General features: G+C 35.5%; 1 protein-coding gene across 17 annotated transcripts in view; it reads left to right on the top strand.

The window, feature by feature from the left end:
• The first annotated feature begins 5,297 nt into the window (after positions 1-5,297).
• Positions 5,298-13,077, top strand: part of LOC132131136 (receptor-type tyrosine-protein phosphatase S-like) — a 131,888-nt gene continuing 124,108 nt past the window's right edge. For 7 of the 17 annotated variants that reach the window (XM_059543102.1, XM_059543099.1, XM_059543101.1 and 4 more), the window contains exon 1: positions 5,299-5,621. The gene's annotated coding sequence lies outside the window, so the exon portion shown is untranslated. Of the gene's footprint in view, positions 5,622-13,077 lie in introns of all 17 variants that reach the window. The other 10 variants (XM_059543110.1, XM_059543111.1, XM_059543114.1 and 7 more) reach the window with 4 other exon arrangements.

Here is a 13,077-nt window from a genome sequence, read left to right as displayed (position 1 = left end):
AAAATAATAAAAGTTTTAAGTTCTAGGGTTGTGTATATATATATATATATATATATATATATATGTGTGTGTGTGTGTGTGTGCATGTATGTATAATTTGCGCAATATAATAAAATGTAAAATAATTGAAATTTGTGTGTAATATAATATTATATTATTTTAATAAATTAGCGATCATAAGAATCTATTGTTTAATATTAATATACTAAAATTAATTGTTAAATGTTTAATTACATTTTTTATTTGTATTTATATATGTAATTGAATTCTTATTAATTATTTATTATAATTCTTTTTATTGTACATTCTAACATGTATAAATATATTAAAATAATTTTTATTCTTTTAATATAAATTATGTTTATTGTTTATATATGTGTAGTTTAATATATTTAATTTAGTTAAAAATATATATATATATTTAAATTTGATTCAATTTTATAACTATAACATTGTATTGAAATATTAAATTTTTTATTGTGTGTAATTTTCCTTTTATATTATTTATACATTCATTAATATTTATTTACAATTTATAATGAATTTATTTTAAAAGTACTGATTGCTTTTAAGCATTGTTTAAGCTGTCTTCAATCCTTATTGACATCAGTACAGGCTTAGTGTGTGTATTTGTATGCTATCTATTTGATGTAATTTACATTTATTCACTCTTTGAGGCCTTTTTTGTCTTCATTTTGTTCAGAAAGGCAACTTTTGCCAGATATGAGACACATTTAAGGTGAAGTGCTTAATTTCTCTTTTATTTCGGAGTTGTTTCAGCTCTTCAGTGATCTGTTTTTGTTCAGCGGTGCTCGAGTGTGTCCTTGTTGTTTGCTGTCATTGACTCTGGAGTTTAGCCTTGAGTCTGGTGTATCACAGGCCAAACGGCCCGATTATTTGCACTCGCTGCCTGTTTCTTTTCAACAAGTGGAGAGCAGAGCGGGCTGAGGCTTGCGAACTCGTATCTGTGGGCAGTTTGAGCCGCTGATACAAAAATAATAATACAATAAAACACTTAAAAATAAAAGTGTAACAGATTAAAATAGTATCTCAGATAACTAATACTGATTTTTCATGGTGTTTGGGAATCAAAAGTGCATGCTATCTCGAGGGCACAGTGCATTGTGGGCAAATCCTGGACAGTGTCTAGGAATCAGTGATATATATGAACAATAATCAGAGTTTGTTTGAGATCGCTTGCTCGAAATATACAATTATTCAACATTGTAATTATTGCAATGAACTTGAAATTGCTTGCCCTTTAAAAAAAATGTGTTATATTTTTTTACATTCATGCATTAGGCAAACACTATTATGCCAAGCAACTTAAAATGCATTCATTGTATTTCCTTTTTCTAACAATATTTCTGCTTGTATTAACCATTTCATATCTGTTTTGCCTCAATGGCTGTTTGGTTGAAAGTAATGTACACATTAAACATTAGCTATATTGCCTGACCTTATGTGTATCTAAGAGTGAGAGAGAGTTAGTAGCTGCCACTCTTTATGAGCTGAGTGTTTGTTTGAGACGAATCTTGTGATTTAGAGTGTGTGTGTGTGTGTGTGTGTGTGTGTGTGTGTGTGTATCAGGCTGAAGCAGATATGTGTTGATGAGTTCCTCGCGGTGGCAGGCGGTGTAGCGGGCGGCTCTGACCCGCTGGGTAAACAACCAGAGAGTCTCTGACTCCAAATAAGACCAACACATCCACAGCACAGAGCAGTGGCAACCTCACACACACACACACACACACACACACACACACACACACACACACACACACGTCTCCTGAGTTCCCCTTTCTTTTCATTACTGTCTTTCTGAAGCCCGCCTGCTCTCTTCGCGGGGTTTATGAAATTAAAATCCTGTCATCATTTATTCACCCTCATGTCACTCCAAACCGAAAGATGGTTTATTACACCAAGTTCAGGGTTACAAATGTCTATTAAAAATAAAACTATTAAATATTTTTTTTTAGTTGAAATAAAGCTGAAATAAAATCTAAATTATGAATATGAGATTAAAAATGTGTTAATTTATTACAATTAGTTTGTCAAAGCAACTATTTAATTTTTTATTTAGTTTATATTAAAGCAATACAATAATTAACTGGGGATTTTTTTTTTTTTACAAAAATTATGATAATATGTAAAACAAAACAAAAATAATTTACAGAGGCACATACAATTACAAAAGAATATATATATAACTAAATTAAAGCATAAATATAAAAACCTTAAAATATTAATAAAAACCAATATCAAATAATACAAAAATAACTATTTTGCACTAATTGAAATACTGGATATAAATGACGTTTGAGAACTGATAAATTCTATTCATAACTAGTCATATTTTACTAATAATTCATTTAATATTTTAATAATAAATCATTTGGATTGTCCCTAAGCTTTTGTAGAATTTTTTAAAAACTTGGAATATAGTGCAAGTGATGTATAGACTAATTTGATACTTACGTACAGTCACTCTATGGTTGTTTTTGTATGGAAAAGAGGGGAAAAAATCTGCTCTAATTCTCCTTTTGTGTTCCTTGGAAGATAGAAACCGTCTGGCTTTGAATTGGCGTGAGGGTGAGTATGTTTTTAGGAAAACTATTTCCAAATCCATTCTCTTCCTCTTAATGACTTTCCTTTTCTTTCAGTTTCTTTGGCATCGTCTGAAATGTACTGCCTCGTTGCTTCTGCACTTCATAATACGCATGTTGTTTGGTTTTTGCTTTTACAGTAGTTCTGATAAATGCTTTTGCCTTTTAGTCCTTTAAGAGCCTTTCTGCTGTTATCCTGCAGAGAAAACAGACGGCAGGTATCCCTGAGTGTCGTATTTCACATTTTAGACACATCCTCTTATTTCACTGACCGCTGACTACAAAAAGTACAGTACATCTCTAACCATTTTTGCATTTGAACCTGCTCTCCCTCTGCTCATGTGAGGGAGGAATAACCTCACCCTCACCTTTCTCCTTCGTTCAAAAGCTACAAGACGATCACGTTTAATATTTATGATAGTGAATACGAATGACCTCTCCTTTCACTGTGAATGTATAGACCCTTTTGTGTGTGTGTGTGTGTGTGTGTGTGTGTGAGGACTGTCTGTAATGAATTCATAATGTCTGCAGTGGGTCTTTGTAGATTCCTATCAGGCAGCAGATAAGACAGTGTAGTTGCACTCTAATAGCTGTCGGTCTGCTTTCCTTCCTGTCTATGGATCAGTTCACTTTCAGTAGACAACTATACACACATGTACACACACACACACACACACACACAGAAAATGGGCTGTGTATTCAGAAGCATATTCTCTGCACAGTGGGTCTAAAGATAAAGGATGCTGCATTTTCTGTCGATGGAAAGACTGCATTTATATGGCGTGTTGAAAGGAGGTCCCCCAAGGCTCTGTACAAGGCCCCCCACAATTGATGAATTTTTTCCCCAAAACTTGACAAGCGTCCTCCCCCATCATTTTTCTCTGCTATCAAACATGCCCAAAGTTTTGAAAGCACCTCAGACAGGCAGTTTTTTCTTTTTTTTTTTTTTTAGAAGGAAGCTTCAAAGTTGCCTAAGAAAAACAGCCATTAAATACAGTGCAATCTTCTGTGCCCCGAAGCTATTCATGGAAGCTATTAAAAATGATTGTGACACTAAACAGTGCTTAGTGAGTTAATCATGTTTGTTTATTAGCTCCACATATGCTTAACTGAATTAAACTTTGTGTATTGCTTTGCTTGGTTGCTGAAACCTGTTATTCAAGTGCTTATCTTCTGAAAAACATCATATTGTGGGTATAATGATGCTATATTTAGCAGATCCTCAGTTCTAATTCACCAAGTTTTTACCTAATTATGTATCTAACTACATTTTGGATCTAAAAGAACAGTCAGTCTGTTTTGTTAGCTGCTTTATCTAGTACTACACTGGTCCACACACTAAAATAGCAGAGGAAAACACTTCCAGTATACAATGCTTATTATGGTCTTATGTATTGGCCATGTCGAGCGTTAAGTGATCTTTATCATTTCCCCCAGCATCCTCAAATGACTCTTCAGCCACGCTGAAATTTACCACGCCAAGCTCTCTTCCACCAGGAGGACGTGGGATGCGCTATAGTGTTTGATTTATAAGCCTGATTAAACTAGGCATGTGTGAGTAAGAAACATGAGGCAAATCAAAATAAAATCACAACAATGCTTTACGTGGCGTTCCCGCTGATAGGTCCTCGGCTTTTTATGATGGTACAGATCACAATGGCCTTTAAATAAAGAGAAAAATGGGTGTAAACAATGCTCCAGGGCATCTCTGTAAAGGATGAGTTATTGCACTAGGCCATTGTTCATTGTTTTGCTGTAATAGGTGCAGCCCTTTAACTTACGGTGTGTCAACACTATGTATTGTGATACTTATATTCATTCATCGTTTATTTTCATGAATAAAACAGATGCTGTCTCTGATAAACACCCATTGATGTATTTTTTTCAGCACGTTTGATATTCATATGAATTTGAATACTTTGTACATAATACCCTTTGGTTTTTGCGAATGGAAATTACTGTTTGACCCTTCCCAGTTGTCCTTAAATCATAAAATGTTTCTCATTTTAGGCATTTTAATTTTTTCCCTTACAGACTATAGTATATAGTTGTTTATGATCGTTATTATTTATTGTTATCATGTGCCATGTAAAAATCTTAAGACAGATTTTTTTTTATAATCCTTCAAAATAAAAAAAATTAATAAATATGCTGGGGTAATGTAAAGTCAATCTGCCACTATCACTAAATAAATAGATGGCACACAGCGTAAATGAATAAACAACAACAGCAAAATATCTTAAATTAGGCTATATAATATTATTATTATATTATATTAATATTATATTATTTTATTATACTGGCATTATTAATATAACAACACAATTGCATTGTTTTATGCATTTATTTTTTACAAAATTAAAATAATACAGAAGATGTTTTTGCGTAAAAAAACAAACAAAAAGATTTTTTTCCGGCATTATAAACTACTGTTTTATTAGTAGGAGAGGACTGAGTGAAACCATTTTGTATGTACGCTTGTAAAACACATTGGCTAAATGAATCTGTTTAGGAGCCGTTGATTCCATCCCGTGTTCTTATTTTGGAGGCTGAATGGTTTTTGTGATGGTTTCAAATAACAGTATCTCATCTGTGCGCGCTCGCGCTCATTCACTATACGGAGAGGTGACGTGAGCGCGCAGTGGCCTCCCTCCGCCTGCTCCGCTTTTCTTTTTTTAGGGAGGGTGAGCAGTAGAAAAGGGGGAGCTAAAGAAACCCCTACCAAACTGCCCCTATCCCCAGTCGAAGCCCGGGACCTGAAAGAAAAGAATCCGATCCAGCTCTGGGACGCGGTGGACCGACTCTCCACCGACATTAAAAGCGAGTTTCGAGAGTCTCGTGCGCTCTTGGAGAGTTTACGCACGGACGCCGTCGACATGGCACGGATAACTGTTTTATCCGGTTGAAAACTTCGCGTATCCAAGGAGTTATTTGGAATTTTCTCCCTCCTGTTTTACATGGATAGGACGCTTTTAAAGGGAGTTATATGGTCGTAACTCGGACGCGCGTGGAACTATTGTAAGTAAATACGTTTTTTTTTTTTAAATCGTCATTTAAAAACGTAGCAACTTTTTTTTAGACAATGTCTAACCTTTAGAGATAAATATTTCGAGAGTGTCTCCATAATCGCATTGTGTATATCGAAATGTTTTTTTTTTTGTGCGTTATGTGCACTTTTTGCCGCACAAGTTGTAGTAATTGAGTCTTAACGGTTTTGATGGCTTGTTGATGGCTGTGTTGTTTTTTTCATGTAACGTTCTGCTTGGGGTTTTTGGGACACTTTCAATAGCTTAAAAACTTCATGTCTTTTTCAGGCCCAATGAGTGATTTATAAACAAATTTGGAAACATATTTTTCATAGAGGACGTTTTGTTTGGGATCTCTAAGACCCAAAGTATAAAAAAGATGAAATGCATTGATTGGTCACATTGTGGATGTGCACTTTTGCCATTATGGATTTCTTTTATTGTTGTTTTTCTTGTCTTGACGTGTCAGCAGGACCCTAATCAGAAGCAACCAGACTACATTTGGGAAGTTGTCACATTTTTCTGAAAAGTGCATGCTTGCTTTGTGATGCAGGTTAAAATGCTTTCTAATATCTGTGAAATGGGCTTTTGGTTGAGCTGTGGGAAATTGTTGAGAATTACAAAAAAAAATGGTTTATTTAGTAAAATGGATGCTAATATTTTTCAAGGTCTCTTAAAATTTGAATGCAAAGACCGTAAAATCAAACCCAGATAATAAGGGGAAATTAGAAAGTAACTTTCTGGAGGTTTAAAGTAATGACTTTAATGACATTTGCGGCAAATGCAGTTTATACTAGAGTAGAAAATAATGTATAACGCATATTTGCATCTTGGTTTTGAATAGAAAGCATAAAAAGTCATTATTGTAGAGAATATTGATTCTATTCACCAAGTGTCTTTCTTGCAAAGCTATTATATTAAGAATTTTCCTGACAGTTTAAGCTTTCTTTCAGCTAAGTTGTGCCATAGCCTGCTGAATATAGCAGTTTAAAGTTTACTGTCATTTGAAACATTACATACGTTCATATATTAAAGGCTTTACTGAGACTGAAGCATAAAAGCATAGTGCAGGTACTGTCTTGATTCGTTTAGTCACAGATAATGAAGGGGTCATTAATCACTTTAATGTGACTTTAGGGGCGCCGTATCAAAATGAGTCTGGACTGAAGTACTCTGGTTCTTCTTTTGAGAAAAGTTTGGCTTCACGGCTCGCCTTGATCTCCAAGAAATTTCGATCTACACCTTGTTGATGTCTCATCGAATAAGTTTGATATAGCAAAGATCTACTCTAGGAGCTACTCGAGAAGGACAGCCATCATTGATTCTTATTTAATGAAAAAAAAACGTAGCAGCTTTTTGAGCATTAATGGCAAAAACGTGTTTGTTTTCACAGCCTTTGTTCTTCAATGCAAACTCGCAAGTGTACTTTAGTTTCTAAATGCCACTATAATTGGACAATTTATCATCGCTGATCACTGTCAGATCTTTGGAGCCAAACAGAAGCCGTTAGCCATGACTGTGGTCTATAGACCTGTAGTTTCGCTCATTTTTCTATTGCGGCTAAACAATAACAAACAAGAAATCAATGAAGTCTGGTTGTTTCAGAATGAAGGAATTTTTCAGCGGATGTAAAAACTTTGTTTGCCGAACTAACTTTGATTTCCCGTGTGCACTCCGTGTCACCGCTGGACGAAAAGTTAATTGAATTGAGCTGAGGATATGAGTTCTGGTGAAATGTCTTTGTAAGGTGTCTTCCCCAAGGTTTTGAAATTCATTTCTGCGAAGCGATTCCTTCTGGAGTTGTTTTTTGTGTTTTCCTACACTTATCGCTGTAACCTTTTCCCCCATTTTAAATAGGGATCAAAGGACAATGCCTCAGAGAGTTTCTGGACATGCTATGCCAAAATAAATATTCTCCCGACTTCAGAGAGAAGAGAAGGGCAGCGCTCTTGCATTAGCGTGCGTTACAGATTTAGCCTTATGTTTATGTGAGCTAGAGTAGCTAATGATCACTCCAAATATAAAGTGTGCCATGCTTTAATGAGCAGTGTTGAGGCAATTTTCCATTTCAATTAGGCAAGAGGCAGAACGTCTTTTGAATATTCATTTCCTGTGAGAAATGTCCAACAGTCATATAGTCAGTCATATGGATTGGGTGCAGAGTGCGACAAAAGGAACACCTAAACTCAGCATTTATACCCTAATAAAACCAGGATACTTCTATTTCATCCAATCGTAATGTGTCCATTTGATGTGTCCAATTAGCCTATGTCATCTAGATGCATTTCTAAGTAATGATAATTATTTTTTTAGAAGCTAGGTATAAAATAGCATTTCTCGTCTCATGTTTGTCTTGCGCACACACACACATACACATTAAATACTTTTCCTGTTATCTCTCATCTCATCCAAAACTCAAGCATACTGATGATGAAGCATTATGTAGTAGAGTAAAGAAAACAAAATCAGATAATAATAAAATCTTCTTCACAAGCAGTATATTTCTTAAATGTAGTTTTCTATTAGCATTAGAGATCTTATTTCACTTCCTAAAGTACACAAAGAGGCATTTTTTGAATAGTGTTGTGCACAGCCTTGTATTCAATGGTGCCATAGATAGATTTAGTGCAGGAAATGCTAATGGAGTGGCAGAAATATTAAAACAACAATTATACAAAAAGCTCCCTCTCACAATGGTTATTGTAAACCCGTGTGTGCCAATGTGATCATAGTCGTAGCTAAAATTAGGTGAGTTTGTGAAGCAGCGAGAGCAGTTCAATTATCAGCTTGGGTTTTGAATGGCAGCTGCAGTGGTGGCGGTAATGGCAGCTGCGCTGGAGATCCTCACATTATCAGCAGAAAAGGGAGGGGAAGAGAGATGTTCGCCAGTGCATAAGCTCTGCAAGCTAATTGTGTTTATTTCTCTTAATTTGTCCCGAGTGCTAAATTGGTGCTCTTCAGCTCATGGTGGTTGCAATTTGTCTGGATGTTATAAAAGAATGAGTGCAGTGTATTTGAAACGAGCTCTTCTGGTCTTAATGCGACTGTCTCATGCATCCACATGCACGTCCAAGCAGAAGGAGCCAAGGCCTCTCCGTTCAGCCACGGTTGCGCCTTACTCTTCAACCCAGGGGACAACCGGTAAGTCTGGTGGACTTATCCAGCACTTGTTCAGATGAGTTCTTGAATAATTCGCAACACTGTCCATGACAAGCCTCATTGAAGATGAGGAATAGCCTCTGCTTGTAAATTATATGTTGCCTATTCTGTCCAACAGGTTAATGGCAAATCCAAGATAATACGACAAGCAGCAGGATTGATCCATCTTGCTCAAAGTTTAATTTCATCTCGCGCTTGGCCGGTTGCCTACGTGATGCTTCCGAACTGATCAACCGGTCTCTGGACTCTCTGTACTGTGGCGGTGATGATAAAGCCAAAAGCTACTACCTTCCCCCCACTCCACCCTAGCAAGGCCTAAGCTTAGAGCCCTCACCGCAAGACTGGATTTCAAGCCAATGATATGCTCCGCTTGCTCTGATGCAACTGTGATAATGTGTTAATTACGGTAAAAGTGCGTTACATCCATGTTACACCCGCCACCCAACCTCCACCCCTCCCTCTGGCCTCAATATTTTTTATCGTTTTATTGGGGGCACTTGTTGTTTACCCCCACATTGGTGATTTTTCTTCTTTCCGCTCTTTAAGTATGATGACCAGCTGGCACTCTGTGTTGATGGGCGTCCCGCCCAGCTTTAGACAATTCAGATCTGTCATAAACACATGGTACCTTGGTTTCAGTCTGAGTTATGACCCCTCCGGGGGTTGTGGAGACCGGTCCCCACCCTGGCTGGAGGTCAAGATGCCATCTGTGATTGGTCTACTTATTCTCCACTTTGGCTCGATAGTTTACAGACCCCAATGAACTAGATTAAAAGGGTTGGATCTTTGTTTGATAGACTTGGAGTGTTTATGACCTTTCTCTGGGGCAACTCCAATTAGACCTCTTCAAAATACCTCCAAGTCATTAAGTGGAACCAAAACAATAAAGACAGTGAATCCAAGGTAGATTCCATTTGAATATCTTAGATATCCCATTTTCCAAATGTCCTGGTACTAGCTTAGTGATGCGTGCTGGTTTAAGATAGTTATCAGGGGTCTTGCTTGGTGAAGCGTAGGAATTTGTTGGGGCATAGACAGGATGCTGGTTCGGTAGGCCTACGGCAGGTTTTTTTTTTTTTTTGGGACCAAGTAGAGTTGAAGGAGTTTATAGTGACCCTATAGAAATCTCAGGGCCCAGTTAAGGGGGCAGTTTTCAGGATGAGGGGCTTTTTCATGTGCTAAATGCTGCTAATCCGCTGCCCTTTGTATGGGAGCAGAAAGCTCAGGGCAAGATGGGAAAGCCGTGGCTTTTTCAGAGCCCAGTCTTTTGTTGTAATTTTGCCCAAATCAGGGGACATCTGTTAGGATCGGGTGTAGATTCCCAGCTGACGGAGGGGAACGGGGTTGGAGGAGGTGGAGAAGAAGGAGGAGGAATGGACAAGATACATTGGTGGGGGTGGGAATGTTTGACGGCTGATGGATGTGTGTAATTGTTTGTAATGCAAGCATGAAAACACAGGCCTCTGGGAGCTGAAGCCGTATTTGTATATGTGTGGACAGAGGGGCCTTATAGTTATGAAACTCAGTCAAGGGTAGATGGGGTTAAACACGAGTAAATACCTGCCTGTCAATGCAAGCCATGCTCCCTTAATTAGGAATGACAAAATGGTTTGACAGCAGAGAAACGGGGAGAGCTATAGCCTCTAACAAGCACAAATGTCAACATATGATTAAGCTCTGTTGGAAACTCATTACATTCCTGAAACGCGGTTCTGTTTTTCAATAAAAATCACATCTTTTTTTGTTCTAGTCAGTGCTGAATTAGGATGAGTGATCTCACTCAAGTACTGTTTCTCCATTTGCATTTGTGCATTAAATCAAATTTTAAACACTCTCACCCAACAAACAAATTTCACCCAAAATATCGAGACCAAAAAAAAAATCCATAAAAAAGTATTTATTTGGAGAGTGATTAATATTGCTTCAGAGCTTTAGTAAATATTAATTTTTTTTGTATTTGCCTTGAAGTATAATGTTGCCTTAGCAACTAGATGAAATAACATAAGTAACAAATTTTGTTTTAAATATTTGATTTGATTTTAGTTTCATGTTTATTTTAGTAAGTATTTATTTATTTTTAATGAGAATTTAGGCAAATGTGCTTAGTTGCAATACAAATTAAAATATTTCAGTAAATAAATATTGAAGTAAAAAATATCTCTGCAATATTTAATGTTCATGGACTGGTTTTATGAGATTCACAAACTGCATGAAACTGAATGAAATCCAGAGATTACCGCGCGTAACATCGCCTCGCGATCTACTTTTATTAGCTCCATTACGTCCTCTGTATCCTGACCTTGTTTCGGCGGTGCTTACATGGGTGTTTTATCTGGCCGTTGGGGACGGGATGGGGCTGAATGAAAGAGATGAATTGCGTGTTATCTTCCCCCTGCGTGATTGGGGAGGTGATAATGTCAACAAACAGAGGGGTGTAGCCTGCGCGGGGAGATTGTAGACGACCAAACCAAGCAGAGATGAGCGCTGGATTAAAACGTGCTAACTAGGAGCGCGGCCTGTGATTTGAGCGGCTCTTCTTCTTCTGTTAGCATCTCTGGCTTTGGGGAAATTGTGAGAGATTAAGTCTGTTCTGTGTTTTTGTGGAGAATATTTTCACGGTGGTGGTTTGGTGTTAGTGTTAGTGATTAAAGTCGACGAGATTGACTTTTTTAATGCATCTTCATCCATTCTTAAAAAGAGAGAGGTTCAAAGGCTGGATTTGCAGCAGTGCCATTGAAAAACCATTTTTGGTTTCCTCAAAGAAACTTTCAGTGATCAGTTCTTAAAAGTACCTCCATTTTTTTTATTATTATTATTATAAGCTTTTTAAAAATCTAAAGAACCTTTTTCTACTATAAAGAACTTTGGAAAGATTCCAAAGATTTTAAAGGAACCGTTGGTGCCAAGAATTCAAAAATATGTAAATAAATGAATAAATATTTAAAATAAAATATTAGATTTTTTAATTAATCTTTATAATTCTTATGAGTAATATATATATTGTTTTTAATCTAAGCTAAATTAAACGTTTTTAATTTTTATTTAAATAAGATTGTATTTGTAATGTTTTAAATTTCATATTTGTTTTTTTTATATTTTTTTATTATATATTACATGTGTAATTGTTCCTAAACAATTTAATCAGTTTTCACATTTAATAATTTTTTTGTTTGCTTAAATATATTATTGTATTAAATTTTTTTCTGTTACGTGGCTTATTGTTTTTTTTATAAATAATAAAAAAATACATTGGTCTGTACAGTGTACGTGTGTGTGTGTGTGTGTGTGTTTGGTGCCAGGATTCAATTACTAGCTGTTTTCTGTTGCTCATATAAGCAGGTGTATTCTGGAGCTCACTTCGCCTTATAAAGTGCAGAAGTTTTGAGTCGTCTGATATGAATATTACTTTTATGGATCAAATAAATCACAGGCTGTTGTTTATGTATCATTTATGAATATCGCTGTAGATGGCAGGCGTTATATTTCAGCTCATGCATCCATGACTATAGCTTTGTGCTCAGCAATATATGTATATATATATTAATGCAATTAATCTTTTTTTTTTTTTTTTTTTTGTTAATCTCGGCTTCATCTACATTTTTCGTCACAGAATAAATTTAGAAATATATTATTAATATCTATATATTAATATGTTTGTTTACGTTTCCTTTTCATATGTTAAGTGTTAAATGTTTGGTTGTTGTCTTAAATAAATAAATAAATGAGCATAAATAAATATAAAATAATTGCTTTGGATTTAGTTTTTACCACATGTTTATGAGAGATTCTGTCAGTTAATCTTTTTCAAATACAAAATAAATAAATATAAGTAAATAAGTGTTTATGTATGTGTAAATGTTTATTTATGTTTGAATCTTTAATAAATAGATGAGTAAATAAACGTAATACATGTTTAGAATTATGTGCAAATGATCAAATCTGTCAATAGTTATTTTTATATTTATGTGCATTATTATTGTGCATTATCTGTCTTATTGTTTCTAAGTAAATAAATATACATATAATAAATTACATTTTGTTTAAATCTGTATTGTGTATATGCAAAAAAAAAAAAATGCAATTTTAAGTGTCTCTAATTGTTATTTTGTTTACTTCTTGAATAAATATTATATTGTTGTGTATATGATGAAAAGATGCTCTCAGTTCCAGTATTTTATTCCAGAAGCGGTTCTTGTCTCCCAGACCTGGTGTTGTTTTGAGCGTGTTTTCCCAGTGAACCCTTTTAATGATGACTGCAATGTCTCCTGACAGGAGTTTTGAACACAAGA

The sequence above is a fragment of the Carassius carassius genome, chromosome 48 (assembly GCF_963082965.1).
Source record: "Carassius carassius chromosome 48, fCarCar2.1, whole genome shotgun sequence".
NCBI classification, from domain to species: Eukaryota; Metazoa; Chordata; class Actinopteri; order Cypriniformes; family Cyprinidae; genus Carassius; species Carassius carassius.
The sequence above is the reverse complement of the archived record's forward strand: the minus strand, read 5'-3'. Positions and strand labels throughout refer to the sequence as shown.